The sequence below is a fragment of the Gobio gobio genome (genome assembly GCF_949357685.1).
Source record: "Gobio gobio genome assembly, chromosome: 9".
Lineage (NCBI taxonomy): Eukaryota > Metazoa > Chordata > Actinopteri > Cypriniformes > Gobionidae > Gobio > Gobio gobio.
This window is the reverse complement of record NC_137115.1, coordinates 3,524,230-3,549,783: the sequence shown is the minus strand read 5'-3', so window position 1 is coordinate 3,549,783 and position 25,554 is coordinate 3,524,230. Positions and strand designations below refer to the sequence as shown.

The following is a 25,554-nucleotide window of genomic DNA, read 5'->3' as shown; positions in this document are numbered from 1 at the left end:
CACCGCCCACTAGGGGGAGGAGCCCGCTAGAAGAATTTAGAGTACTGTTTCCATGGTAACACAACGTCCGATTTCAAAACGGGTTTCACAGGAGGAATTTTGAGTTCGGAAATTTTGGATGATACCTAATTTATGATAATTACTAAAATATATGATACGAAAAAAGGCGATAAAAAGAAGAGCGCCAGGTGTCCCGCTAGTGGGACGGTGACAGTTAAGGGGTACAATTACAAAAAATTGACTGCAGAATATTACATTTACTAATACACGCATAAATGGTACGTATTCTCGCGGTGCCATCTGCTGGATTGTTTGCCAGGCTTCAGTGCATTAGCCATTAACCGATCGTCACTGCTAGATCTGTGTCCCTTACATCGATTTCGCTCAATAAACGCATTAAACCTGCTTTCTGTCGGCTCATTGAAGTGCATATTTTAATGTAATGTGTTCTCACATGGCAACTTAAAAATGTTGTCCATGTATATGGCAAATAATTTTCATAAAACATCAGATTTATTGAGGTTTATTTTTTTAATTGCAAGCAAAAATAATCAGTGGTGAAAATTGTGAGTTACTCGATTCTGATTTCTGAAGTGTACAGAGAAAACATCCATTGAAATTAAAGCAGTACAATCAATGCGTCTTGAAAAGAAAGAACTCTGTTTGTTTTTTTTACGTAAAATTGTTCATTTACAACGCTTTGCAACCTTTTTTAATTAACCGCAAGAAAACCTCTACAGAATGGCTGTCATAAATGTTGCTCTCTCAAATATTACATGGCTGTATTTTTAGTGCTCGCAGTCAAAAATAAAACTTGGAGAAATACGGAAATACTGACATACTGTTGGGGATCTTTTTTTTTTTTTGTTCTTACTAATGCATAAAAGAGTATAAGCTACATTTTTAATTTGCAGGGTATAAGGTGGGATAACATCCATAGCATAATACACTCACTACTCTTGAGTACTTTTAAAAGGGCTACTTTTTATTCCTACTTTGAGTAGTAGGACAGGTACTTTACTCTACATGCACTACATTTTTCGACAAGTAACAGTACTTTTCCTTGAGTATGCTTTTTCAGGACTCTTTCCACCACTGCTCGCCTCACAGGATTACAGCTACTTGCGTGCCAATAACTGAAAGCTGCCTAACAGCCAGTACTCCAACCGCTATTCCTCATTCATAACGCTGAACTTCAATAAAAGGGGTCAGTCCCAAGGCGGATACATCCCAAGCAACCAAACACTTCCCCGCTTATACCTCCAATATGAGCTCAGATAGGAAGTAGTAGTAGAAACACTGATTGGCTCACAGGCTTGAGTGACACCAGCCAATCATACCGGGGCTGTACCTTACCCGGCTACACTTACTTAAGTAGTACATCTTTAAAAGTATAATTTTAAATTTTAATGGTTTTTTATTAGTATTTTTGTCTTGTTTCCACTCTAAATATATACAAATTCTTAAATCAAGATGCACTCTAAAAAAACGCTGGGTTAAAAACAACCCAAATTGGGTTGTTTTAACCCAGCGAATGGGTCGTTTTAACCCAGTGGTTGGGTTAAACATTTGCTTAAAACAACCCAATCGCTGGGTTAAAAGAACCCAATTGCTGGGTTAGTCCATTTTCAACCCAACTTGGTTGTTTTTAACCCAGCATTTTTTAGAGTGTCGACAAGATATTGTGTCTTGTTTTCTGAAAAAAGTATGTTTGCTGGTTTTACTCATTTGTTTTTAATTATTCTTTTTTTCAGAAAACAAGACATAATATCTTGTCGACACTCTAAAAAATGCTGGGTTAAAAACAACCCAAATTGGGTTGTTTTAACCCAGCGGTTGGGTTAAACGTTTGCTTAAAACAACCCAATCGCTGGGTTAAAAGAACCCAATTGCTGGGTTAGTCCATTTTCAACCCAACTTGGGTTGTTTTTAACCCAGCATTTTTTAGAGTGTAGACAAGATATTATGTCTATTAAAATGATATGTAAAAATTCTTAAATAAAAATGCATTTACAAATGACTTAAGATATTGTGTCTTGTTTTCTGAAAAAAGTATTTTTGCTGGTTTTACTCATTTGTTTTTAATTATTCTTTTTTTCAGAAAACAAGACATAATATCTTGTCGACACTCTAAAAAATGCTTTTTTAGAGTGTAGACAAGATATGTCTTTTCTGAAGAAAAAAATGATTAAAAACAATTTAGTAAAACCAGCAAAAATACTTTTTTTCAGAAAACAAGACACAATATCTTAAGTCATTTGTAAATGCATCTTTATTTAAGAATTTGTATATATTTGGACTGGAAATACTATGTAAGAAAATAATTATTTTTGCCTTGGAATATACCTATGATTTGACGCACACTACAAGTGCCCATTCAACACAATTAAGTGCACTTCTTTTTCACAAGGCCACTACATTGCTTAGCAACCAAAACAAAAAGCAACAAACCCATCAGTGTCCATCTGTTTACAGCAGCGAACCGACCGCTCTGGATGTGGAGCTGACCGTTCATGTATTGTTTCCAATGTAATTAAAATCTCACGGCAAAAATCACCGTCTGTACGAGGAAATCATTTCTGCATCATGTCTAATAGGTTCACAGAGATCCGTACATTAGCAATCAGACAGAGACAGGTGTCAGTTCCCACCGGAAGAGCACACCTGAGCCAGATGTTGACTGAGCATGTGCAGGTGCTCCATTGGCACAGCAAGAGCAGGTGTCAGGCAGACACACAGGGACAGATGTTTTCTCTTAAAACGCAAACCCACTGAAGACGAGATGAAACGGAGCACAATGCCTGTCCATCTGCATGTGGATATCTGCGTCTGTACACATATGAGTCCATCTTTTAAAGGAGTTTAGCTTTATTTAAAAGGGATAATTTACTTGTTGACAATACAACTCTCTTTGAATAATTTGTCCTGTACATGAGGGTTGCCAAATCCTCCTCCTGCCAGACGCGCTCACTGCTGATATTGGATCCGAGCCTAATCGTTCATGCTTGATTTTATTAAGCAGATGTTCCTCTGGGCTCTGATGAGCTGATTCAGGTGTATTTGGGGAACTAGTAGAGAAACTTTGGGTCAAAACTTTTGGATTTTGAGCAGTGCTGGAGCAAATCTAGTACTAAAATATGCCTCCAGTAAAAGTATAGGTACTCATTTACAGGTGATTTTTAATTTACTTAAAGGTCCCGTTTTTCGTGTTTTTTTGAAGCTTTGATTGTGTTTACAGTGTGCAATATAACATGTGTTCATGTTTCGCGTGTAAAAAAACACAGTATTTTTCACACAATTGTGTGGACACATTTCACACAAATGTGGACTTCAGGAAGAGACAGCATCGGTCATACTCCCCTCTCATGATCAGCGGGACACCGGTAGAGAGAGTGAGCAGCTTCAAATACCTGGGTGTGAACATCTCCGAGGATCTGACCTGGACTACACACATCCAGACACAGGTGAAAAAAGCCAGGCAAAGACTGTACCACCTGCGCCAGCTGAGGAAATTCAGGGTTTCACCAGCCATCCTGAAAACTTTCTATCGAGGGGCGATAGAAAGTGTCCTGACTCAGTGCATCACAGCGTGGTACGGGAACAGCACCAGTCACGACTGCAAAGCCCTGCAAAGAGTGGTGCGCTTATCCGAGCGCATCTCAGGCTCAGCTCTCCCGTCTCTGCAGGACATCTACACCAAACGCTGCAGAGGTAGAGCTACTAAAATCATCAGAGACATTAATCACCCTGCAAACTCTCACTTCACCCTGCTGCCATCTGGTAAGCGCTTCCGTAGCCTGATGGCAAAGACTGAAAGACTCAGGAGGAGTTTCTTCCCCCAGGCCATCAGACTCCTGAACTCAGTCACGTGACTCACTTCACCCCCGCACACGCATAAACATACGGTCTTTCAACATTAACATCCACATACTGCAATTGCACTGCACTTTACTTTACGTCCCTATTGTTACTGCGTAACAACCTGTAATAAACCTTGCACATTATACTTCTTTATATATACATATTATATATTTTATGTTAACCACTTATTTTTAAGTCTACAGTTTATCTCACTTATCATCCACATATTTTTTTATATTTTTATTTTTATCTTATTTCCTATTTTTATCTTTTACTTGATTTATTTATAATTCTACTTATGTTAATACTTTTTATTCTAACTTTATTCTATTTCTATTTAATTTCTTGTAACTGTTATTTGCACTGTCCATGGAGCGGACCTGTTTACATTTCACTGCCAGTTGTATATTGTGTATATAACTGTGTATGTGACAAATAAAACTCTTGAATCTTGAATCTTGAATTTACTTATCTGTATACCGCTGTTTTCACTGTCCTCAAAACGGCTTGAAAGATTTCCCTGTTCTATGAAGTCCCTCCTTCAGAAATACGTAACGAGTTCTGATTGTGCCAGCGGTTCCCGTGTTGTGATTCGACAGCAGCTTAGCGCACGCAGAGCGCACGTTACCGGAAAGGTCACGCCTCTTACCATAACGGGGATGCATGCGCTCAATGATCTCTAAGTACAGCGTCCCTGGGAAAGCCAAACAGAGGTGATTTGACTCCGGGATGAAAATAACAGCGTCTCGACGACATGGCGACAAACAAACTATACGAACGCAACCGAACGCAACACTTCCTATTCTCCACGCGGGAGCAACAAGACCACGCCCCCTTTTTCGCGTGTTCTTGTGGGCGGAGGTTAGTCGACATACTGCTCTACTGACGTAATTAAAGCAGGAAATACCAGGATGTAGTCCCAACCGGACGTTCGCTGTAGGCTTTGAAAGGGAACTTCTGTTAAATAAAATATCTCGCTTGGCATTGAACTTTGAGCTTTATAATTTTACAGGTATTATAAATGCTATAACAGCAACATTACACACTAACTAAAGTTTGAAAAATGGGATCACGAAGAACAGGACCTTTAAGTATTAAAGGTGCAGTTTGTAAATTTTAGCGGCATCTAGTGGTGAGGTTGTGAATTGCAAAATGTTATTGTAGCCAATATTGAATCAGTGAGTTGTTGACTCAAGAACAGCTGCAGTTGGATCAATCTGATTGAATTGTTCAGTGTTATTTGTGAAACAATTCAGCATGTTCATTGGAAGGAATCAACTCATTCACGGATCAGACATCAGGGTGGTGATTTCTAGCCTGGCTCCGTCCTCCTACGTACTTCCGCTCAAGTTTAATTTTCCTTCAGTAATTCGTCTGGGATTGCGGTATATTCTCTGGTTTTCTCCGGTCAAATTTTAGAGAACGTTGATGTTGATGTTGTGCGCTAGTTTGAGTTGACATGCGACATGACCAAACGTTAGCGATTGGTTATGGCAGATCCAATAGTTTTAAACTTCAAAAGAGTACCCGCCTTCAAGGAAGTAAACGCTTGTCAATGGAGAGTGTACAAAAGTCTGGTAGAACCAGGCTAGGGGATTTCTTCAGTTGGAAATAACGAGGAACGACATGTTTTTATGGAACAATATTATGCTTTGGAATGTAGTGAGGTAAATTAGTTTCCAAAAATTAAAATACAGACACTTGAAAAATACTTAGATATTTTTTTTTTAAAGTAGCCTAAACAAAGGGAAACTTTTGGGTTTTTGAAAAATACACAAATAAATGAATTAGGTAAATCGAATTAAGATATTACATATGATTAATAATTATTCTGCACTATTATTAGTTCACTGATCAGACGGAAGCTAATGTGTGACTCCTTACAGACCGTCAGATGTTCTTTCTTCCATTGAAGCGCAAAATCATCTCATTACAGCAATGAAGAGACACAAACCAAATACATTATGAAATCCCAAGAAATGCAAAACATCCTCAAACTTCCCAATTCCCCAGTTCAGTGCAATTACTATGCTGATGATATCATTTGTAATAAAATAAGACTTTGGCGCACAAGATAATTTTCTGTAAAAAGACTGCACTCGGCCAGATCCTTTACACGTCAAATCATCATCAACAAACACGATTTCTCTCTCTTCCTCAACAAAACCAGCAGGACATCTTGATGTCACCATCGCCACAGATTGTGGAGAAGCTGGTAACGAGTGGAGGAGGAATCCATGTAAACCTCCTGCTTACTACTTCAAAAACTAGTCCAGCGCACAGATTGCGTTCGGGTTTAGCTGCAGCTCAATAATTCAAAGCTGCTGCTGTTTCATAGCTTAATTAAATAACGTTTGGAGTCATGATGGGGAGAGATGCTCATTATTTGTTCATCTGAACACATCAAGCCTGCTGAGCGCGAGTCCCAAGAACAGAACTTCTTCAGAGGATCACGCATGAGGAAAGACTCGACGGACGATTCCTACCAAAGTTCCCGAATAATCCTGTCTCTGTCAGCAACAGATCAAGAGTTATGAAATTATTAACACTTTACAGCAACATTACATTTGTTAACATTAGCTAACATGTACTTGTTATTGACTAATGATAACAAAGATATAAAATACTGTAACAAATTCATTATTTAATTTAATAATTGATGCATTAATGCATTATTTATATTAAAATGTATTGTTTTATTAAAGTGTAAGTGAAGCACAAGCTAAAGCTGTGTGTGTGTGTGTGTGTGTGTGTGTGTGTGTGTGTGTGTGTGTGTGTGTGTGTGTGTGTGTGTGTGTGTGTGTGTGTGTGTGTGTGTGTGTGCCTTGTATGACATCAAACAGAATTTAAAAAAAAATAAAAAAAAGATTACACTTGATTATTTTATAAAGTGTAAATATAAATGCACATATTCATACACACACAGAGGTTTGTTTTGCTATCATTATGAGGACATTCCATAGGCAAAATGGTTTTTATACTGTACAAACTGTGCATTATATTCCCATAAACCTACCCATCACACACACACACACACACCCACACACACACACACACACTACCCCTACCCCTAAACCTACCCATCACACACACTCACACACACACACACACACACACACACACACACACACACACACACACACACACACACACACACACACACACACACACACACACACACTACCCCTACCCCTAAACCTACCCATCACACACTCACTCACACACACTACCCATCACACACACACACTCACACACACACACACACACACACACATGTAGTGTTTTCATCTTTTATGGGGACTTTCCATAGGCGTAATGGTTTTTATACCGTACATACCGTATATTCTATCCCCCTACACTGCCCCTGCCCCTAAACCTAACCCTCACAGGAGACATTCTGCAATTTTACATTTTCAAAAAACATCACTTAGTCTGATTTATAAGATGTTTTCCTCATGGGGACCTAAAAATGTCCCCACAAGGATGAGGATTTCGGATATTGCTATCTTTGTGGGGACATTTTGTCCCCATAACGTGATGATTACCAGTCCACACACACACACACACACACACACACACACACACACACACACACACACACACACACACACACACACACACATGTTTGTTTTTGTGAAATGTGAGGACATTCCATAGGCGTAATGGTTTTTATACCGTACAAACCGTATTTTCTATCCCCTTACTCTGCCCCTACCCATCACACACACACACACACACACACACACACACACACACACACACACACACACACACACACACACACACACACACACACACACACACACACACTGCCCCTAAACCTACCCCTCACAGGAGACTATGCAGTTTACTTTCTGTGAAAAAAACTTGTTCTGTGTGATTTATAAGCATTTTGAAAAGTGAGGACATGGGGAACGTCCTCATATTTCACCCTCTTTTTGTAATACCCATGTCATTATACACATTTGTGTCCTGATATTTCACGAAAACATGCCCACACACACACACTCTCAAACACACACACACACACACACACACACACACACACACACACACACACACACACACACACACACACACACACACACACACACACACACACACACACACACACACACACACACACACACACACACACACACACACACACACACACACACACACTCCTACACCTACCCATCACACACACACTCACACACACACACACACACACACACACACTACCCCTACCCCTACCCCTAAACCTACCCATCACACACACACTCACACACACACACACACACACACACACACACACACACACACACACACACACACACACACACACACACACACACACACACACACACACACACACACACACACACACACACACACACACACACACACACACACACACACACACACACACACACTACCCCTACCCCTACCCCTACCCCTACCCCTAAACCTACCCATCACACATGCACTCACACACACTACCCATCACACACACACACACACACACACACACACACACACACACACACACACACACACACACACACTCCTAAACCTACCCATCAAACACACACTCCCACACACACTCCCACACACTCCACTGGCTGATCCCCACAATGTAATATAAACAAACTATTCTCCTCCTTCTGTTAGTCTTTTTCTCATTATTCTCACATCAGGGCAGGTCAAAAAACGTGTTCATATCAAGCTGGGTCACAGGAAGGGTTTGTGCCCGTTTAATTCAACCTAATGCAATTATGTCCCGGCTTCTTGATTACTTGCCGTGAGGAGACGATTGGATCCAGAGCACAAATCGTTTGTTTAACCTTTCGAAGCTGTCCGTTTGACTCGCTTTCTCCTGTGTGACCGAATAAGTCAGTGTGTTCGAGCGACTTCAGCCACGCCTCAGATGAACTGCGGACAGCCTCACACTCAATTACACTAAATTACAGCACATTAGCATCAGTCAAAGATACACAACATTACGCCTGCGAGGCGCTCACGCATGCGCACGGCCGCATCCCTCATGCATGCTAATGTGAAATGCACGTTTAGCTGTTTATGCATGTGCATTAATGTGTTTTCTCCAGTGACGGACACTGTTTATGTGCTTTTTTGCGCATGAGAGATTCAGTCAGTGTGGGCGAATCAGAAGGGCAGAGCAAAGCATAGCTAACACTTCTATTTATAGACCATATTCGGTATCACGCAGAGTTACAAATTAAATATAAGCCTTTTATCTGATAAGTCTCTGTGGGGCTTAAAGATTGTGTGCTGTCAGAGCGGAGCTGATGATCAGTTAATAGCAGAACAAGCACACAAACCAAGCAAAGTGTATCGACACCTTAAATAGGTTATGCATGTTAACACAATCCCACTTTCGATAGTATTCCAGTGATAATGGCTCAACATATAGGCTGTGTATTGTCACATTTCTACTCATCCTGCTCTGGAGGTAATTACCCAGATAACGATAAAAACCACCAGTCCGTAACTGCACAACACACACCAAACGCTCAGGCGGCTGTCAAACCAAAAGCTCATTATTATAAGCAGCAGGACATGTTTAATAATTAGTCACGTAATCGTACGCCGACAAAGTTCAATGACCTTGGCAACGAAGGGAGATATTGTATAATCTTGACATTTGAACCCTGTTTGCCACTGAAAGTTCATCATAAATGACCACAGTTCTGATGAAAGAAATCAAATATTAAACTGTATCTTTGTTTGGCAGTCTAATTATGATTCCGTGTCTCCGTGTCGCTTGCATATGTGTTTGGTACAAATCATTTAGACCATAGATGCTCTATTTTTAATTTTTGTGTGCATAATTATTATGCAAGTCACAATTATTAGCACATTTACCAGTTCTAAACCACATCAATTTTATTCTTATTGTTTTATTGCGACCCTGCTGACACAGTAAGCATTTCCCGTCAAATGTCCACGCCCCCTAATTTTGCAATTTCTGTAGCTTTGCATCCTTCTCAATGGCATGTCATAATTTCTGACTTTTCAGTGCGAATCTGAAGATAAGGCATTTTCTCTCCCAGCTCTCGTTTATTATTAGTAATTAGTATTAGTAATGTGTTAGTAATGTGCTTGCACACACTGTAGTCCACAAACTGACTCTTAGTATTTTTACTGCCTTTGTGCACTGAATAAAATGTCAAGCAATACACTGGGGATATGATTTTATCTAAAAATTCATGTTTTTGTACAGCCCTTGATTATATAGTCTGTGTGTCTGTCTGTGTGTGTGTGTGTGTGTGTGTGTGTGTGTGTGTGTGTGTGTGTGTGTGTGTGTGTGTGTGTGTGTGTGTGTGTGTGTGTGTGTGTGTTTGTTTTTGTGATTTATGAGGACACAAATTTGTATAATGACACCGGTATTACACTGGTATTACGACATAAACATGAAATATGAGGAAATTTCATATGTGGGCATGTTTTTGTGAAATATCAGGACACAAATGTGTATAATGATATAGGTATTACAAAAAGAGGGTGAAATATGAGGACGTTCCCCATGTCCTCACTTTTCAAAATGCTTATAAATCACACAGAATGAGGTTTTTTTTTTTCACAGAAAGTGAACTGCACAGTCTCCTGTGAGGGGTAGGTTTAAAGGCAGGGGCAGTGTGTGTGTGTGTGTGTGTGTGTGTGTGTGTGTGTGTGTGTGTGTGTGTGTGTGTGTGTGTGTGTGTGTGTGTGTGTGTGTGTGTGTGTGTGTGTGTGTGTGTGTGTGTGTGTGTGTGTGTGTGTGTGTGTGTGTGTGTGTGTGTGTGTGTGTGATGGGTAGGTTTAGGGGCAGGGTCAGTGTAAGGGCATAGAAAATCCGGTTTGTACGTTATAAAAACCATTACGCCTATGGAATGTCCTCACATTTCACAAAAACAAACATGCGTGTGTGTGTGTGTGCATGTGTGTGCATGTGTGTGTGTGTGTGTGCATGTGTGTGTGTGTGTGTGTGTGTGTGTGTGTGTGCATGTGTGTGCATGTGTGTGTGTGTGTGTGTGTATATATGTTACACAGGCTAGTCAAAAACTATATTTGTGATCAAAATGAGCGCGCTCCGTTTCTCCAAGTGGCTTTATTGGACTGGCATTCACATGCTCTATGAAGTGCTTGCCGTGTCTCGCTTGCTGATAAAATGTTTTGCAAAGTGGAAATGCTCGCAAAAAAGTAAGTAATGCCCTGGTAAAAACACACTCGACCGAAATGAGCAACACAACCAAGCTGTCAAAGCCCTCAACATGAAACTTTATCCTCATGACCTTCTTTGGAGCATTTAGTTATGAAGCGTTTAGCACAAAGTGCTGCCCGAGTTTGAACAAATTACATGTTTGATTTTTATTTCTGCTGCCTCTCTCTCTCTCTCTCTCTCTCTCTCTCTCTCTCTCTCTCTCTCTCTCTCTCAGTGGCCATTTATCACATGTGCTTTTACTGTCAGTCTGCACAGAATGCAAAAACCAAATGAAATGTGTTATCGTCCATGTTCATCATTAATAATCAATTGCTGTTGCAGTCCTACTTTCTTTCTTCTGTTCTTCTTCCAGAAGCATGTGTTGAATAATGCCACAGTTGCTGATTTAACTGCATACGAAACATAACATTAGACCTCAAGAGAAGGAAAATGACATGGCCATGTTTTGTTCATGTTTGGCCCGCGGCTAAGATGCCAACCGTGGTCATTACCTCAACAGTGGCGAACGCTTCCCCGCCGTCAGATCTGCACATGTGTGTTAACGGAGCTGCCGTTTCACACCACCGAAATCTGACACAATTTGATGGCTTGAGAAAGCAAAATGTAAAGGAAGTGTTTCTGAATAATTCTGATAATTTGTGGATTTCCTGTGCCGAATGTTTCTGAGCACATACACAGCGTGTGCTTATCCCAGAAGAAAGATTTCGCCCACACGTTTGACTTGCTCAGTGGCTTTGATGCAGTTCCTGTTGGTTGTTTTTCAGTTGTTCTACTGAATCATTGGAATACGAGTGATTTCTGCCATATGTTGCTTTGTCTGCGCATCTCTCATGTTCCCACATCTGGTCTAAAAAACAACGACAAGCAAACTAGATCAGCTCATGAACAGCATTTGCACAAACTAGATTCAGTCGCCCTGCAGAAGTTGTGAGAATCAGCAGAAACACTGAAGGCCTATTCACAGGAAATCAATATACATTCATATGATTCTGTATGTTTGAAATAGTTTATTATATATTACATTACATGCACATTATAAATGCCTTTACTGTCACTTTTGATCAATTTAATGCATCCCTGCAGAATAAATAATTGAAATATTGAATGTGAATATCTCAAATGAGAGAAAAAAAGTTAAAAGAGATGAATGGAAAAAGTGGGAAAGGAAAGGAAAGGAAAGGAAAGGAAAGGAAAGGAAAGGAAAGGAAAGGAAAGGAAAGGAAAGGAAAAATGAAATGAAAAGATGAAAATAAATTAAATAAATTAAATTAAATAATTAAATGAAATGAAATAATGAAATGAAATAATGAAATTAAATGAAATAATGAAATTAAATAATTAAATAAAATATTTGAAATGAAGAAATAATTAAATGAAATAATGAAATAAATGAAATGAAATTAAATTAAATTAAATGGAATGGAAAGTAAAAGAAAAGAAAAGAAAAAGGAAGGCAAGGAAAAGGATAAGGAATGTAAAAGAGGGAAAGGAAAGGTGGGAAAGGAAATGGAATGGAACGGAACAGAATTAAATGAAAGGAAAGAAATGGAATTGAATGGAAATGAAACATGAAATGAAATAATTCAATTAAATGAAATGGAATGTAATAAAAAGTAAAGGAATAGAAAAAGGAAGGAAAGGAAAATGAACAGAAAAGAGGGAAATTAAACAAAAGGAAAGGAGGGAAAGGAAATGACAGGAAATGGAATGGAACGGAAATGGAATGGAAATTAAATAAATGAAATGAAATGAATGGAAATGAACAGAAATGAAATTAACCGAATGGAACGGAACGGAATGAAAATGAAAGAAACTGAACGAAATGGAAATGAAATGAATGGAACGGAACATAAATTAAATGAATTGAACATAATGGAATGGAACGGAATGAAATTAAATGAATAGAAATTAAATGAAAGGAACGGAATGGAAATGAATGAAATAAATGAAATAAATGAAACAAATGGAATGGAACATAAATAAAATAAAATTAACATAATGGAACATAATTGAAATGAAATGAACTGAATGGAACAGAACATCATGAAAATGAAAGAAACTGAACGAAACGTGAAATGAAATGAAATGAACATAATGGAAATTAAATGAAATTAAATAAATGAAATAAATGAATTAAATGAATTAAATTAAAGGAAAGGAAAGGAAAGGAAAGGAAAGGAAAGGAAAGGAAAGGAAAGGAAAGCAAAGGAAAGCAAAGGAAAGAAAAGGAAAGCCAAGGAAAGGAAAGCCAAGGAAAGGAAAGGAAAGGAAGAGACGTGTGATCTCTTCTGACCTGTGATTTGTGTCTGAGCGTAACGGCCGATTAAGAAGGATGTTGTTTTCTGCTCATTTCGCACGTGATGAAGAGCAATAAGGACCTGTCTCGGACACACACACACACACACACACACACACACACACACACACACACACACACATCAGGAATCTGATACACACTTTCTGACAATCTCTTTTGGTCAGCTTAGCATCTGTTACAGTATTATTTCCTTCCTCAGGGTCGCTCCATAACTCAGCAAGCGCTCAGACATTTTGTGTTGCCGTTATTAGACGCCCTTCCACAGTTAATGATCAAGAACTGACTGGAACTCTTCAGGATAATTCCTTTGATTTCCCTCATGGCACATTCGTAAGGCGAGGTGTGTAATTTCTGCCCCTTGATCATCACCAGATGGAAGTTCGAAAATAATGCGTTCAGGTTCCCAGAACACTCAGCCATTGGTCAAACAATCGGGAAGCCCCGCCCCCATACTTACACCATTGGTTGAGCCAATGATAGCAGTGTTGACACTTTTCAAAGAGCTGTCACTGCATATTAATCTAGGATAGAGGAAACTATACAATATACACATCTAAATGTGTCAGCTTTAGATGTAGTTTATAGAGGGGGAGATATATAGTGTCATTTAAAAAAAAGTCCTTAATGCAAATGGATACATTAAAATAGATCTTGTTTAGAGCATAAAAGTTGCTATTTTGTGAAAAGAATTGCATGTATTTTTTCCTCATTTTAATATAATATAATGCTTAAATACATTTAATTTAAAGGATTTAAGAAGTCAACTTTGGTGCAAAGATACATTATGGACAGAGCCAACATTTATTATTATTAATATTACACTCTAAAAAATGCTGGGTTAAAAATAACCCAAGTTGGGTTGAAAATGGACTAAGTAACCCAGCAATTGGGTTGTTTTAATCCAGCAGTTGGGTTAAATGTTTGGTTAAAACACCCCAATCACTGGGTTAAAACAACCCAATTGCTGGGTTAGTCCATTTTCAACCCAACTTGGGTTATTTTTAACCCCGGCAGTTTTAAAGAGTGTATTATTATTTACAATTTGCAATCTTTTGATATAGTCATACTAAATCCGTTTGGATTATTTTATTGAGGAACAAACCTATTTTATGAGCTTTTTATCATAAGTGGAAACAAATGAAGGTTTTAAATAAACTTTGCTACACTCTAAAAAATGCTGGGTTAAAAATAATCCAAGTTGGGTTGAAAATGGACTAACCCAGCGATTGGGTTGTTTTAATCCAGCATTTGGGTTGTTTTAACCCAGCGGTCGGGTTAAATGTTTGCTTAAAACAACCTAATTGCTGGGTTAAAACCAGAGGCGGGCAATACTTAAGTATTTTAACTTTCCAAGTAATGTTATTTTTCAACTATATGTACTTTATCAGTGTTCTTCTTTGGAAAACTTTTACTTCACAACCTTCCAAAACATAATGTTGTACTTTTTACTTCACTATGTTTCATATTGAATATAATTTAATACTTAATTTCATTAAACATGTAGTTTTGTATACTTTTACTCAAGTACAAGTAAGAAAGTACTATATTTTTAATGTAATTAAGTATTCAAGGTAAAAAGTAAAAAAAACAACAACTTTTATTTATGAAATGTAGTGCAGTAAAAAGTATGACATTGTAAATTATGCTTTGGAATGTAATGAATTAAAAGTGTCCCAAAGAAAAACACTGATAAAATCTATACTTGAAAAATGTACTGGAGTAGAAAGTAAAAATACTCAAGTACTGTCCGCCTCTGGTTAAAACAACCCAATTGATGGGTTAGTCCATGTTCAACCCAACTTGGGTTATTTTTAACCCAGCATTTTTTAGAGTGTAGTCATACTAAGTCACTTTGGATTATTTTATTCAGGAATAAAACTATTTTGAGAGCTTTTTTCATATATAAGTGGAAAAAAGTGAAGGTTTTAAATAAACTATGCTACACTCTAAAAAATACTGGGTTAAAAATAACCCAAGTTGGGTTGAAAATGGACTAACCCAGCAATTGGGTTGTTTTAACCCATCAATTGGGTTGTTTTAAGCAAACATTTAACCCAACCGCTGGGTTAAAACTACCCAATTGCTGGGATAGTCCATTTTCAACCCAACTTGGGTTATTTTTAACCCAGCATTTTTAAGAGTGCAGTCACACTAAGTCACTTTGGATTATTTTATTCAGGAACAAAACTATTTTGAAAGCTTTTTCATATATATAAGTGGAAAAAAAGTGAAGGTTTTAAATAAACTATGCTACACTCTAAAAAATGCTGGGTTAAAAATAACCCAAGTTGGGTTGAAAATGGACTAACCCAGCAATTGGGTTGTTTTAACCCAGCGGTTGCGTTAAATGTTTGCTTAAAACAACCCAATTGTTGGGTTAGTCCATTTTCAACCCAACTTGGGTTATTTTTTAACCCAGCATTTTTTAGAGTGTAGCAAAGTTTATTTAAAACCTTCATTTGTTTCCACTTATATATGAAAAAAACTCTCAAAATAGTTTTGTTCCTGAATAAAATAATCCAAAGTGACTTAGTGTGACTGCACTCTAAAAAATGCTGGGTTAAAAATAACCCAAGTTGGGTTGAAAATGGACTATCCCAGCAATTGGGTAGTTTTAACCCAGCGGTTGGGTTAAATGTTTGCTTAAAACAACCCAATCGCTGGGTTATTCCATTTTCAACCCAACTTGGGTTATTTTTAACCCAGCATTTTTTAGAGTGTAGCAAAGTTTATTTAAAACCTTCATTTGTTTCCACTTATGAGAAAAAGCTCATAAAATAGGTTTGTTCCTCAATAAAATAATCCAAACGGATTTAGTATGACTATATCAAAAGATTGCAAATTGTAAATAATAATACACTCTTTAAAAATGCCAGGTTAAAAATAACCCAAGTTGGGTTGAAAATGGACTAACCCAGCAATTGGGTTGTTTTAACCCAGTGATTGGGGTGTTTTAACCAAACATTTAACCCAACCGCTGGATTAAAACAACCCAATTGCTGGGTTACTTAGTCCATTTTCAACCCAACATGGGTTATTTTTAACCCAGCATTTTTTTTGAGTGTAATATTAATAATAATAAATGTTGGCTCTGTCCATAATGCATCTTTGCACCAAAGTTGACTTCTTAAATCCTTTAAATTAAATGTATTTAAGCATTATATTATATTAAAATGAGGAAAAAATACATGCAATTCTTTTCACAAAATAGCAACTTTTATGCTCTACACTCTAAAAAATGCTGGGTTAAAAATAACCCAAGTTGGGTTGAAAATGGACTAACCCAACAATTGGGTTGTTTTAAGCAAACATTTAACCCAACCGCTGGGTTAAAACAACCTAATTGCTGGGTTAGTCCATGTTCAACCCAACTTGGGTTATTTTTAACCCAGCATTTTTTAGAGTATACAAAGATTATAGTCAGAAATCTGTAATGCAAAAAAATGTTCATCGTCTTTTAATATAGCTGCACTAAATCAGTCATTAAAACCTAAATATGAGCTTTTCCTAATGTATAACTGAAACATTTGGAAGCAGTGCTGCGTTGAGTCATTTCTCTCTGATTTAAACGAGCAGGATAGTCATATGTAACCCTGTGGACACCATAGTTAAACCCCAAGCTGTCGTTCCCTATACCGAAATAGCTCCGAGATAAAAGTTACATTTCCCCGTCTCAACAGAAACTGCCTCTCCGAACCTTGTGTGCACTTCGCCACTGTAACTTTCTCTGATTATTCATCACAAGGCTTTGATGGCAGTCCGCGGAGTCTACCGCGAGAGCACTGGGACTGAGGGAGCTCGTTGTTCTCCGGAAACTATAGTGTTTCTTATGCTCATGAGGCGAGCCAGAAGTGGATCTTTGACGAACCGAGGGAAGGAGGAGACGGAGGAAAGGGGGTCAGATCAAAGCCTAGGTAGTGAAAAAGCTGAACATAAGCATCTGTCAAAATGCAAGCAGAGAGGACAGTGAGCGCCTTATCGCTTTACCTCCTGTCGCTGTATAAACGCCATGCCAGCCCCGGGCCAGAAAGTGATATGATTCATTCTCTTCTCAGGGTGGACAGTATTTTTGCCCAGAGCTTTGTTTGATGCAGTAACATAATCACAGTGCGACAGCAATTTTGTTTATACGACAACATCAAAATTGTGCCGCCATGATGACCGTAGTTCCATTTGGAGGAATTACTCCACAAACTGCTGATTTTGAAGTTTAAAGTTGTTGTTTCCCCGCCTCAGGTGGAAGGAACGGAGCAGCTGAAGCTGTAGAAACTCCTGCTGGTGATTATAACGGTAAAGGGAAACTCGGCCACCCAGATCCCATAGCAGAGAAGCTTCTGGTTCTGCCGTGAACTAATCCTCTTAGACCTCTCCTGAGAAGGGCCGATGCCGTCTAACTGAACACTGCTCCACTCTTTGAAGCTCTTCTCCCCTCGGAGAACTACAGAAATCATTTTGTGTCCTTTGTCTGGAGGCTGACCCAAGATTAGAAGTGAAAACAACTTGCCCACCTCCTCGTCTCTGCCCCTCCTCCCTGTCTGATATACATGATCATTGCACTTTAAATCCCGACCATGTCTTATCCTCCAAAATTGACAGAATTTAAAGCGAATATACAATCTTCCATTTCCGTAGAGATAGTTCAAATCGATCTCGGGAGGAGCTCCAAATGCGCTTTGCATTGAAATCTCTTAATAAACTACGTTTTCACATTTACATTATTCCACATGTTTTTGCAGGTTAAAAGTCACCATAAAAAAAAATGAAATTAAAACGGATTTTGAGAAAGGATCATATTAAACAAAACTGTCAATGACACACAGAAACGTAAAGGTCGTCCATTATGCTAAATAAAGACTCGAGGGTTTAAATGGACCTTCTTAAAATGCCACTTTAAAGTGAATAAATTAGAACAGAAATATATTATCATTACATAAGTAGAATAAACCATAGCTAGCTGGGCATTAAATGATTTTAATGCACGGCATGGAGGAAAAGAACCACCCGGCACAAAGCAGAGTGCATTAAAATGGGTTAACGCACAGCTGCATGAGATTACATTTATTTGAATGAATGAATTATAGCATTTATTTCAATGAATTATCATGAGAGAGAGAGAGAGAGAGAGAGAGAGAGAGAGAGAGAGAGATGCGTGTTTGAATTACCTGCATCTCTTCAGCGTTTCTCTCTATTAACACTAAAGCTGTAAGTTTAATTACTTCATAACCATCATTGCTGAGAAATATAATGTAGCGATTCAGTAGTGAAGCTATATATATATATATATATATATAAAAGTCGTCGCCATTGTTGATAACACGTTTCTGTGCGCCTGAATGTGTGTGTGTGCAGTGTGATCTCTGTGTAGCGTGTGTGTGTGTGTGTGTGTGTGTTATGGGTGGGTAGGTTTAGGGGTAGGGGTAGTGTGTGTGTGTGTGTGTGTGTGTGTGAGAGAGAGAGAGAGAGAGAGAGAGAGAGAGAGAGAGAGTGTGTGTGTGTGTGTGTGTGTGTGTGTGTGTGTGTGGGCATGTTTTTGTGAAATATCAGAACACAAATGTGTGTAATGACATGGGTATGACACAGGTATTACAAAAAGAGGGTGAAATATGAGGACGTTCCCCATGTCCTCACTTTTCAAAATGCTTATAAATCACACAGAATGAGGTTTTTTTCACAGAAAGTGAACTGCACAGTCTCCTGTGAGGGGTAGGTTTAGGGGCAGTGTGTGTGTGTGTGTGTGTGTGTGTGTGTGTGTGTGTGTGTGTGTGTGTGTGTGTGTGTGTGTGTGTGTGTGTGTGTGTGTGTGTGTGTGTGTGTGATGGGTAGGTTTAGGGGCAAGGGCAGTGTAAGGAGATAGAAAATACGGTTTGTACGGTATAAAAACCATTACGCCTATGGAATGTCCTCACATTTCACAAAAACAAACGTGTGTGTGTGTGTGTGTGTGTGTGTGTGTGTGTGTGTGTTTCATTGAAAACAGTGCATTAATATAGAACGGATATTAAACTGACCTGGAACTACCTGTGCATTAAATGGTTTTATTGCACACCTCCCAGCCAATCCAAATTGAGTATTCAGACAGACGATGATGTAATAATTCTTATTTTCCCTACAGCAATAGGAAAAATTAATGTTGCTTTATTCTAATGTAATATTTGGATGGGATGGCCTACAAAAACAACTGTGTAAATGGAAAAAAGTAGCCAATATAATATAATTAATAATAATATAATTAATATAATATAATATAATATAATATAATATAATATAATATAATATAATATAATATAATATAATATAATTAATATAATATAATATAATATAATATAATATAATATAATATAATATAATATAATATAATATAATATAATATAATATAATATATTAATGTCAAGACACTATTTGTATAAAAGCAAATAATACATTTGTATTTCAATTCAAATGTTAGTTTTTCTACCTGATTTAATCCCCCAGAAATAGTTTTGTTGGTGAATGAATTTAGGTTGTTTCATTATTTTTTTTAATAAACAGTTAATTTTGTTACCATTTTTTTCATTGCGGCATGTACAAAACAGGTTAAAAAACTCTAATCCCAATTATTTGTATCTCACACTAATACCAGCCAAAATGTCATAATGGTGACCGGTCTAACTATAATAAATGAAAAATCCCTTCAAGTTCTAGTCCAATTTTGTTGCACTTTCATAATGTCTGAAACACTGTGCTAAGAGCTGTATCCCATTCATCTTACTGTCAGCATACAGAAATACAGTTATACATTATTGTTTGGAACACCGCTTGAGACAAATGTGTCTTACTTACGAGGCTTCATACCCAAACCCTAGGCCTTTAGTTTATGAAACACATTTGTTTAAAAATTCATATCATTCCTCTCCAAAAAAGACAAATGCTCCCAGCGTTCGTCACGTGATCCTGGTTTAGTTCACTGTGTTGCATAAGCATATGTGTGCAGCCAAATGAGATATTTAGACAGGGTGTGACGTCTGACAGAGCACAAGTCTTCACACCGCTGCGCTACGTCCTAGTCTAAGGAGACGTGCCAATCTGACGGATGGTCCCTGAGTTTGATTCTGTCAAACAGTGAGGTGAAAAGGACACCTGTCTGCTGAAGCTGTGTTTGCCTTCACATACAACACAACAGCAAATCCTCCAGAGGAACCGCAATGATGTAGCTTGAGTCAGGAAGAGTTTTAACTCATGAATTTGTCAACAGATGCTCACAAAACACGCCCTAGAGAGGTATGGCGTGCACCCATCACACTCTTACCTCGCAAATAAACATGTTTGATATTGACATGAAAATCAATTTACACCTCGCTAAAGCCAATCTAGAGCTCGCAACGCGGGATGCCCATCTTGATAAAGGCTGAGACATTGAAGTCCAGTGTAATATGTAAATCTCATGACAGATATCCAGATAAAGCTTTCAGACGCAAGTCTGAGCTTGTCTACATTTCTGTAATCCCATGTTCCCGTAAGAATTGAAGAGGCATTAGACATGTCAGTACGTCTCTGTAGTAAACATCTGAAACCCGAGTAAGATCCTCCTGGCTAGTGGTGCATACAGTAGTAGCCAAAAGTGATGTCCGGAGGGGATATTGTTCTTATGGTTGATTGGTGCGCAATCAAACTAACGATCAAAGACTTCAGATATTAGCCTAGGATCAGAGGAATCTTGTAGGACTTGCAAAATTTGTCACAGACAACCAAATTGTAGCCTTAAGGCTAATATTGGCTGAATACAAATAAAATAATAATTAAAGCTGCAAGCAGCGATGAAAGGGCCCTCGCACCCGGGACCACCGCCACCCGGTGGCCTCAGAAAAACAGCGAATAGTGGGCGATATGCATTTAAGCAGGTAAATATCATAGACACATGGCAAAGTCACTTCAATGTGCCACACTTCCTGCTGCCAGCAGATGGTCCTTTGACTATAACTGAATGTTGGCATATAGATGTCTTCAGGTTAAGACTTTTATCAAACATGTGAAGTTTAAGGCAGATCGGACATTGTGTGGTTGAGTTACAACAACTTCCTGTTTCGTGGCGCATACATTAGCACTTCTAAATATCTGGCTTCCTGTTGGTTTTCAGATTGTGAAAACATGGCGTTATGGAGCCATTTTGCCACATCTAATTCTGAAACCGATAACAGGCGTAAATTTTCGCCACTTTATGAAAATCACAAAACTTTGCACACGCGTCAGGCGTGTGCAAAATGTTGTGATTTTTCGTGCGTGTTTAGGCCCTCAAAAAAGCTATTAATTTGGGAGAATAATAATAATAATTAAAGCTGCAAGCAGCGATGAAATGGCCCTTGCACCCGGGACCACCGCCACCCAGTGGCTTCAGGAAAACAGCGAATAGTGAGCGACGTTCATTTAAGCAGGTAATTATAGGAGAAATATGACAAACTCACTTCAATGTGCCATTGACATTGTGTGCCTGAGTTACAACAACTTCCTGTTTCGTGGCGTAAATCGCATGCATTAGCACTTAGCCAAGTGTTGCATGATTTAACGTGTTTCTAGCATGTTTGGGACTTGATGGCATATTTTAATGTGTTTCTGGGAGTGAATTACTGTGTAAAGCATGCCATTTCCTGTTACTGTTCCTGACTCTTATCAAACATGTGAAGTTTGGGGCAGATCGGACATTGTTTGCCTGACTTACAACAACTTCCTGTTATATGGCCAATCATCAGACTTTGTCAGGCCGCCACAGACACGTCCTTTAGGGAAAACTCAAGATCTTCATAATTTGACATCATCAAAGCCTTAAGATTAGACTGACCAAATATGGTGTTGATCTGATTTAAATCTCTAGGTGAAGTTGATTAAAGTACAACGTCTGGAAATGGCAAAATTTGCAACAAATTTGAAAAGAAAATTCTAAATATCTGACTTCCTGTTGGTTTTCAGATTGTGAAAACATGGCGCTATGGAGCCATTTTGCCACACCTAATTCTGAAACCCATAACAGATGTAAAGTTTCGCCACTTCTGACGCCTGTACAAATTTTTTTGATTTTTCGAGCGTGTTTAGGCCCTCAAAAAAACGATTCATTTGGGAGAATAATAATAATAATTAAAGCTGCAAGCAGCGATGAAAGGGCCCTCGCACCCAGGACCACCGCCACCCGGTGGCCCCAGGAAAACAGCGAATAGTGAGCAACATGCATTGAAGCAGGTAAATATGGGAGAAATATGACAAACTCACTTCAATGTGCCACACTTCCTGCTGCCAGAAATTAGGAACACCTAATTCTGAAACCCATAACAGACGTAAATTTTTGCCACTTCTGACGCCTGTGCAAATTTTTGTGATTTTTCGAGCGTGTTTAGGCCCTCAAAAAAGCGATTCATTTGGGAGAATAATAATAATAATAATAATTAAAGCTGTAAATATAGGAGAAATATGACAAACTCACTTCAATGTGCCACACTTCCTTCTGCCAGTAGGAGGTCCTTTGATTATACCTGAATATTGGCATGTAGATGTCCCACCATCGGTGCTCGGGCCCTAATGATAAAAGAATAAGGAAGATTAATTCTCATACAGGCAGAGGTGCTAACATTCGTCGAGAGAACAATAGAAACATGAATGGAGCAAACTGCAATTCTGAGTCTTGAACTGTAGACTCTCAAGTGTTGGCTTTGTAAATATATTTTGATTATGAGTATATCCAAGGACTTATGAGCAGCAATCTTTTTATTTTGGTTATGTCATTTATGCCCCAAAGAGGTTAAACCATCAAAATATGAAGAAAATATTTTAGATTTTTTTTTAAATATGAGGGAATAGCAATGCACTAACCTTGGCTAAGGTATTTATCTGACAAAATGATTTGGCAATAAAGGTGAACTACAGCTACAGGTTTGTGTTATCAGCTAAAGAAAAAGCACAGAAAAACAAAAAACTCACTGGAAAAAGCACGCACTGACTACAGCATAATCGGTTATTAATATTTGGTTGGTTCTCTCTTGTTTTTGTACATAGTTTCTTATTATGACAGTCTGGACAAAAATGATGTTGCACCATTTGGCATTTCATTGTGCTATCACAAATATGATAACAAATTTACTTACAAAATCTTTAACATATTATTAATAATATTTGAATAAAGGGTGAATATGTACATTTTCATTGGCTTGACATCACTTTTGGCCACTATTGTACACACACACACACACACACAGTCACTGACACACATATTATCACACACACACACAAACACACACACACACACACACACACACACACACACACACACACACACACACACACACACACACACACACACACACACACACACACACACACACACACACACACACACACACAAACGCACACTCTCTCTCTCTCACACACACACAGACACACAGTCACTTACACACTCACAAAGCTGTGGATCATCCAGGGAACGACACACACACACACACACACACACACACCTGTTGGGTTTTCATGTTTTATGGGGACTTTCCATAGGTGTAATGGTTTTTATACTGTACATACCGTATATTCTATCCCCCTACACTGCCCCTGCCCCTAAACCTACCCATCACAGGAGACATTTTGCATTTTTACAGTCAAAAAACATCACTTAGTCTGATTTATAAGATGTTTTCCTCATGGGGACCAAAAAATGTCCCCACAAGGACGAGGATTTCGGATATTGCCATCTTTGTGGGGACATTTTTCCCCATAACGTAGGGATTACCAGTCCACACACACACACACTCACATGCATACACTCTCACACACACACACACACACACACACACACACACACACACACACACACACACACACACACACACACACACACACACACACACACACACACACACAGTCCCTCACTCACACACATCCTCTCTCACACACACACACACACAGTCATTCACACACATATTCTCAAACACACTCTCACACACAAATACACAGTCACTATCTCTCTCTCTCTCTCTCTCTCTCTCTCTCACACACACATACACAGTCACTTACACACTCACATGCACACATACACACTCACACACACGCACACACACACTCATACACTTTTACACAGTCACACACACACACACACACTTTCTCACACACACACTCTCATACACACACACACACACACTCTCATACACACACACACACACACACACACACACACACACACACACACACACACAGTCACTCACTCACATCCTCTCACACACTCACACACAGTCATACACACGCACACACATTCTCACACACTCACTCAATCACACACACACACACACACACACACACACACACAATCTTTGCGCTATTTTTGAGTCCTGTGGAATCATGAAGCGAGCCTTAGGCTGTGTGTTACGTGTGATGATCAGTGACACTAGTTTATTAATCACGACTACATGGAATTCATGGAAGCAGCAAACGAAAAGTTTTGTGTCGTGCCTTCCGTTTGTTTTCATAAATCATTTCAAATCCACAACATGAATTCATATCTTTATATAACTGTACATGTGTACAAATCCACATTTTCAATTCAAATACACGCAATTCACACACACGAGATCTGTGAATCAGCATGCGTGCAGTCCATTAGTGTTCTCGTTCTGCAGCCTCTATTATTCTCCTCTCACTGCCATGAATCTTCATTTTGTTCTGTCCCACTTCTTTTATTTTCCCTTTATTCCACATAGCTAACAATCACACACCCGTGACTGTCATTAGCTCGCTGACAAGCAGAATAACTTTCAAGCCATGTTCTCTGATAGAAGAGTGTGCGTTTTGATGCTCCTCTTAAAGACTCGCTGCCAACTTTAGTGTTGAGGGTAAAAATAGAGCTGTTAAAAGTTTTTTATTCAAATTGATTACATTAAATGCCAATTACATGATTAAATTAATCGCATGCATGGCTGAAGATGAAGAGGATGAATAATGAAGATAATTCATAGTCATTCAGAGAGTAAATCACTGAAATGCCTTTAGAAGTCAGTATAGTGTTTTACTTTTAAACAAAATCAATTGCAATGTTATAACAATGTTAAATTAACAGTCCTATGTCCAGGGGCGTTTCTAGGATTTTCATTTTAGGGCGACTCAGCCCCCAGTGAGGATATGAAAAAAAAAAAAAAAGGTAACACTTTAGTTTAGGGTCCAATTC

At 38.5% G+C, this 25,554-nt stretch overlaps 1 protein-coding gene across 1 annotated transcript in view; it reads right to left on the bottom strand.

Moving 5' to 3' along the window:
* Positions 1 to 25,554, bottom strand: part of LOC307132055 (leucine-rich repeat and fibronectin type III domain-containing protein 1-like protein) — a 279,896-nt gene that overhangs the window by 183,369 nt on the left and 70,973 nt on the right. The window contains exon 2 of the mRNA XM_079826188.1: positions 22,834 to 22,925. The gene's annotated coding sequence lies outside the window, so the exon portion shown is untranslated. The remainder of the gene's footprint in view (positions 1 to 22,833; positions 22,926 to 25,554) is intronic.